Below are 7,500 nucleotides of genomic sequence, written 5' to 3'. Positions count from 1 at the left end.
CCGAAGCGTCTCTTGACTGGAAACTCACCACCCCAGAACTGGTGTGCTGCCCTACTTTGCTGGCCTGACACTGCGCCATTGCCTTGCCCAGGCTACTCAGCGTCCTTCTGTGTGCCAGTGCCAGGCAGACTTCTCCGTCATTAGCCTGACGATCGTCCTTCTGAAGGGTGGGACAGGATGTGGATGACTTTGAAGACCAGCCGACATCGGGAGGCGGGCACCAGGGGGCGGGGGCGGCCAGTGCTCGCGTTGCTCAACAGTGTTGACCCTCCAGGGCTGAGGGGCACATCCTCCCACTTCAGCGATGTGACGGCTGTGTGGTAGGCTGGGGTCTCTGGGTCAGCGGCCTGTTAGGTGGGCGAGATCACCGTAGTTGATCACGAGCTGCACTGCGTCGATCTACGATCCTCGGGCGCCGACTGCTGGGTTCTTCCTGCCGGGAGGTATTTGATGGTGCAGGTGAACTCCACGAGGTGCCTGCCTGAAGACCATGCGTTCCCTGGCCGTGAAGTGGACCAGCTGCTGGTGGTCAGTCCCGTCGTGAAGGCGTCCCCTCCAGGAGGAACTTGGTGGCCCTTCTTCTGTTATACTGCGAAGAGTTCCCAGTCGGGTGCTGTGGCGGATTTCGGTGGGATGACCTTCCTGCTGAAGAGGCAATGGAGGCTGAGGTCCGTGATGACTTGTTCTGGGAATGGCTCCCATGAGCGTTGCTGGCATCCGTCGTCAGCTGGAGGGAAGCGTTGGGGTCCTGGTGGCCAAAGATGTTGTGTTGGCGAGGGCGGCCTTCGTCAGTAGGAGGGCCTTCTGCTGGTACGAGGCCCCCACACTAGGTCTTTGGACGACGCCAGGGACCTCTGTCAGGGCCATGGTGCGCAATCCTGGGGATGAATCGTGTAGTAGTTGGCCATTCCGAGGAATTCTTATGCAGCCCTGATGGAGGTAGGGGGTGGGAACTTCTCAACCAGCCTCGACTAGCCAGCGACATTGGGGCGGGCGCCCCTGGGGATATCTGCGTGGCCACGGAATTCCACCTTCGGCGCGAAGGTGCGCCTTCGAACCTGACAGCGAGGCCCCTCTCCTGCAGGCGCTACAGGAGGTGTTCAGCACCAGGATCTGGAAAAGTACCAATATCGTAGCGATGGGGTCAGGTCGGAAGAGTCGGCGCCCGTTCCGCCAGGCGAAGGTGGAGAGAGCAAGACATAGGACCCAAAGGCATGAAACAACGGTGGTTTTTAGGGATGTCTTCTGGCACTACTGGTACCTGAAAATATGATTTTAAGAGATCTGCTGAGAATATTTTGGCCCAAATGGAAGGAGGCCATTAGGTCCTGCATGTTTGGTAGAGAGTAGTGGTCAGGGTCCTGTCACTGTAGTTGCAGCAGAGGGCCTCAGGGTGCAAATCTGCTTTCTGCACCATGTGAAGGGGAGGCGTACGGGCTGGGAGCCTTTCTCCATATGCCCATCTTCCCATCTCGCCAAAAGGCCTTCTTGGCCTCCTGAGAAGGTGCTGTGGGGGAAGCCGTGAACTCGTGCATCAGGGACCCACTGTTTTGATGTATTGATATATCCCTGTTTGTAGGGGCCCCAGGCACCTAGCCCAGCTCGGGTTCGAAGACTTCTGGGAATTCCTTCCAGGAGGAACCATGCTGGTAGGGTGCAGCGGAACAGACAGCAGGCTCCCTGGAGCCAGTGACAAGTGCAGAGACTGGCAGGACTTGATGTCAGCAGGTGTTTGCTGGCGTCGACTGCAGTCAGTGGGCAGGAAGTCGCACCCAGGAGCGGGGTCCTAACATCTGTGATGGTGATTTCCACCTGTACCTCAGCCAGGATGGAGATGCGACAGGAGAAAACGGTGCCATAGGAGGATGGGGACCCGTTGGCGGCCGTCAGGGAGGCAGTGGTCCGGTGGATATCGCGGTCCTCTCTAGAAGGCGGAGCACTGACCGCTATGGCTCCAGTGTCGATCAGCATCATCCTGCGGAAATGGTGCTGCGGATCAAGCCTGCAGTGCGGGGCTAGATTATTTTCAGTTGCTGCTATATGGCGACCTGTGTGGGTGACCGCCGCCTCCTGTGCTTGGGAAGAAAGGCAGGGCCGCATCTCTGGGCAGCTTTCGAGCTACAATTGTGTCACTTAAGCCCGACCTTTCCTTCTTCTGCTGGTGAAATTGGCTTCTCTGGGCAACAACGTTAGCGCCCTCTGTCAGTTGGTCCTCGATTTGGACGGTTGATGGGGTGTGTGGCGTGGACACCAGCTTTGCCTTAACCATTGAGTCCGTCAGCTGCTGCCTTATCAGGTCCTTGACGGCCAGGAGTGTATGCCTCTGTGATCTGCACGGACCTCTGGCGTGCTGCCAGGAAAGATCCTCCCTCGACAGGCTGATTTCTTTGCGCCTGCTGCGCTGTCAGTCTCAGGAGGAGAGAAGTCCTGGAGGGCATGCCAGAGATTACTGAGAGGTTTCCCTCCACGGTGAGGCCGAGGAGTCAGGCGCAGGCAGCTCCTGGAGTGACAGGAGCAGGTCTTGATGGTGGCACAACTCTGGAAGGTGTGAGGGGCTCCAGCGTTGTCATTAACCACAGGGTATTGCGTCTTGTATATCTCCTACAGAGGCGTTGATAAGCGATGCTTACCTTCAACACCTGCGTCAGTTAGGCCTGCTACCCTGGTGCCCCTCAGCCCTGTAGAACCAGGGCGGCTGCGTTTTGGTGGGTGAATGGTGGCAGCCTTATGCTGGCGCCGCCTTTAGTTGAGTCCGTCAGAGGGTCATGTGGGGTGCAGGTACCAGCGTGGAGGTACGGGAGGGTTGCAGGAGAATTCTCCGAGAAGTTCGCAGTAATTTGTATGTGGTTGGGAATGTCTGCGTCCATGCTCATTCCGCGCTCTCACTTGGAGTGTGAGGGAACACTCGCGTCAATACATGCTTGGGAGCGTGCCATGTGGGTCCGCTACTGACACTGGTGACCTGCTGGCGAGGAATTCGGTGCGCCAGGCAGCTGTTGGGCCGTACTAGTTACGTTAGGGCGTGGGGGTGGTTCATCCGGGCCAAGACTTGGTAGCGTTGGGTCCATTAATGGTTTCCGGGAACCACTCCGGGGGTCACCACTGTGAGAGAGGTGCGAAATAATGAGCAGGAAGACAAGAACTGCTAGTTTATTGATGAAGCGATCCGCTTATAAAGCGGCGTGCAGACGTCTGCATATAACGCAGAGACCGTGGGTACAAAGATTTACAGGTGACCTGAGGTCAAACTGTTTCTCTACAAAAACAGGTCAGGTACATACAGAAAACATAATGGTTAACAATGTCTGGTCTGTTACAAAAATACTCTGTTACATATACATTATGCATGGTCACCTGAACTCATATTATCATCATTATTGTGAACTGTAAAATATACAGTTCACAATAATGATAATAATATGTGTTCAATAGCCAGATCGAATGTAAGCACCGCGAAAGCGGGATGTTCATTACAGAGAATGTGTTGAGCAGGGTTTTACATCTCCGCGACTCTATAAAACTCATCCAGTTATATATATTAACTGTATCACATACACAATTGTTCTGTGCTTAGTAGAATTACTAAAAGGACCTCATTCAAACTGGATGGTATCTAACAGAGTTTTTTATTCAGAAAAAGTTACAAGCTTTCTTGGACAAACAGTCCACATTATTAAGTATCTGTACAATGAGCAGACGCGTAGTCCGGCTGTATTTATATCTGTGTGCTGGGTACTTTTAATCCTATAATCGCCTAGCTCCTCCTGTGTGACCTCCACCCCCTCGTGACCTTGGTCTTTCTCTGATCCCTCCTCCCAGGTGTCCGTTTTCCGTGTGTTCTCTTGCTCTTTTTCTTCGTTTCCTTGCTACTGTGGAGTATACGATTTTTCTAGATATGCTGTCTTCACAGCCGTTTCCGGTGTTCCCTGCCATCGTGTTGTTGGCGCAAGTTATGAAGGCGTTCTCTACAACCAGTCTAGATGTTTTGTTGGTGTTCCTGTACAGAAAACTCATATTTTCCCAGTCTATTCTGTGATCATTTTCCCAACAGTGTTTGGCAACTGCCGACGTCTGATTATGATGCCTTATGTTCTGCAGATGTTGTTTGCTTCGCTGTTTACATGGTTTGCCAGTTTCGCCATAGTACCCTTCTTCACAGTCTAGACACGCTGCCATATAAACCCCCTCTAATCTCTTCCCCTCTCTACCGACTTTTTGTTTCTAACTATTTTATTCCTAATGGTGTTTTTGTAGCTGCCTATCAATTTGAAATGATTTAGCTTCCAGTTGATGGGTGCAATAGAGTTGTTGTCCGGGACTGTAACTATTTTCTTTCCTACCAAATGTTCCTTTTCTATCCTTTCCTCTCCCAAAATAGTTTTTCCTTGCTTTGATATGTGCCCACTCCCACCAATACTTAGGGTAGCCTAATCTCCTATATATATATATATATATATATATATATATATATATATATATATATATATATATATATATATATATGAAATGAGATGGAGAGACACAGTTAACAGGGACATGCAGGAGAAGAACGTGAGTGAGGTAATGGTGCATGATCGCAGAAGATGGAGAAGACTAATAACAAACAGCTACCCCGTATAAAGATGGGAAAAGCTGAAGATAAAAAAGAAGATATATATATATATATATATATATATATATATATATATATATATATATATATATATATATATATATATATATAAATAGGCCGATTCTGAGGCCTATACTTTATTTAAGTCTCCGTTTTAAGAACAGAGGTTGGTATCTCGCTTTTCCCGAGATACTGCATGATAGCGTGAGCCGACATCATAAGTTATTCCTTTCCCTAGCTAAATTCTAAGGACTACTGGAATGAGACACTAGGTACAAAACTAAACCTTAATTGACAAAAAATAACAAAAATAACTTCAAAAAAATTACGAAGAATGAAATCGAATGATTCAACATAACTATGAAAATCTTCTAAGGAAATAAGGTCCAAATCATAAACACCCAATTATCTAAGGAAATACAGAAAGAACTCCTCTGTCATTCAAATCATAAAAGGTCAATTAATACAATCAGGTCATTTCATCATTAAATGTCACACCACCCCCTTGGAGGGAGGAGGGAGGAGGAAGGACGAAGGAATACCTGTAAAAGAACAAGCGTCATATTAAAAACCAGAAAATATAAAAAAAAATGCAGAAACACAAGATTTCACTGCCACAGGAGTAACGTCTGTGCCCATAGTCTGAAAGAAAAATTTAAAATGCTTATGAGCGATACTCACTTCACCATTAGTCCTCTGGAAACACAGTTTCAATCTGGGTGTTTTCTTGGTCACTCCGAGCACACAAACATGTCACTCAAATATGGATCTCATTGTCCCCCTCATTCTATGAAGAACTCCTATTATATGGGTTTTGTCAACGCACATATGAACACACACTCGTGACACCATTCGAGGTCAAGATACGGTAAGACACGCCTCTTGCAATAAGGCGTCACAAGGTACACGTACTCACACATTCCATCTTCATGTTCTCTTCCAATCCGGATGAAGAACCGGATCACCTTCTAGAATGTTCTAAGCTGAAATCGCATTTGCCAGCAAGAGTTTCCGAGCACGTTGACTTTTTGTGGTATGCAAACGACACTCGAGCATTTTGTTATTTTGTTACATGCTGTGTATAATCTCATCTTATCATCACTCGAACAGTTACATATATATCTCATATATATCAATATATCACCTATATATACCATATTATATATATATATATATATATATATATATATAAATATATATATATATATATATATATATATATATATATATATTATATATATATAGATAACCACATGAAAGGTGAAAATTAAAGACCAGGTACCAAGCGCTTTCGTGTATTGCGTACACTTCTTCAGGGTACAAAGTAAAATGAATAAATAGAGACATAAACAAGAAAACTTCACAAAACAAAGATCAAAGCCACTAACAAGCAAAACATCATTACTGAATGTAATCACTAGTTTGAAGAAAAAAAATTGTCACATACCAAACAAAAAATACTTTCAAAATACTTACGAACTGAAACTACAGTTAGAACAGGCTATTGCTAAAAGGTGACACTGTAGCCTACTTCCCTACAATTATATGAACAAGGTAACTATCTAATTTAAAAAGACCCGAACTAATATTCATAAGTTGATTGTTAAAATGCTTAATAAAGGCAGATTCAATTATATTTCTTTTAACAATGTGGTTACAAAAAATGATCTCAGATGAATTTTTCCAGTCTGTACAATGGTTAAAGTCATTCATATGTACAAATAAAGCACTTGTCAATTGGTCTGTTCGAACAACTGCGTAACAATGCTGTTTTAGGCGGTAATCTAGTTCTTTACCAGTTTGACCTACTATGAGATTCAGGGCCTCTGTAGCACGGTTTTTTCCCAATAACATTTTATCTACGCATTTCATAAATATAACGCTTATTCAGAATACACATTATATCTACACAAATTTGGACTTTATTCTGCATTACGTAGGTTGAATAAATTTGGTTCTTATAATGTAAATGGGACTTTTTTTGAAGACGGGCCAACTTACTCAGAGATGTGAGGTGTCAAAGAAACGAGCAGGTAAAAGTTACTGCTACTTTATTACAGATCCAGGCAGCTTATATTGCGGCCGACTGACGCCGGGCCGCGAGAGACAATGGAATTGACTGTGACCTGAGGTCGAAACAATAAACAATAATATGCAGTGAACGAGTACAAACTATAATACAAAACATACAGAGCTACAATATGGATACAGTCTTGATGCCTGTGAATGAAGAAACATGTGATACACAATGTGTGACATTCGTATAAATACCATAAAGTAAAAATGATTAAAATGCGTGACCTGGCACGTTTTAGGCGTGACTAATTGAGCTTGAAGAAAACGGGAAGTCACCAAAGAAAACAAGCTCAGCGGAGACTTAATTAATGGCGCCGCCGAAACACTATCCTGGCGCCGAATTGGTGACTTTACAGAGAAAAGGCTACTAACGCACTCGTTACGTAACTTATGACAGCATTTCTTCCCTCTTTCTCGAAGGATGATTGGCTATACGTAACGAAGGCTAGACCTCTGGAAACAATGACATAAAAATTTAAATACATGCAAAGCAGTACACCTTTATGAACTCTGAAACTTCTCCACTGATAATTGTCATAATGAACAAACCAACAAAATACGTTAATAAATACAAAAACACTTCGATTATTAGTCTAACTCCCAAAATAAGTTTAATAAGAAATTACGGTCTACTTAATAGGTCACAATCAGATTGACAAGATGTAGGGAATAGTTGGTAATTTTCAGAAACATAGTAGACAAGCTTGATTTGATAACTGCTATATCCAATGTCAAGCAATTTTTATTTATTGGCTATCTACCTATTTACTGAAAAAAAAATAGCCGGTACTGTATTTTGGCTTTAAACCTTC

The sequence above is a fragment of the Macrobrachium rosenbergii genome, chromosome 53 (genome assembly GCF_040412425.1).
Source record: "Macrobrachium rosenbergii isolate ZJJX-2024 chromosome 53, ASM4041242v1, whole genome shotgun sequence".
NCBI classification, from domain to species: domain Eukaryota; kingdom Metazoa; phylum Arthropoda; class Malacostraca; order Decapoda; family Palaemonidae; genus Macrobrachium; species Macrobrachium rosenbergii.
This window is presented reverse-complemented; position numbering follows the sequence as displayed.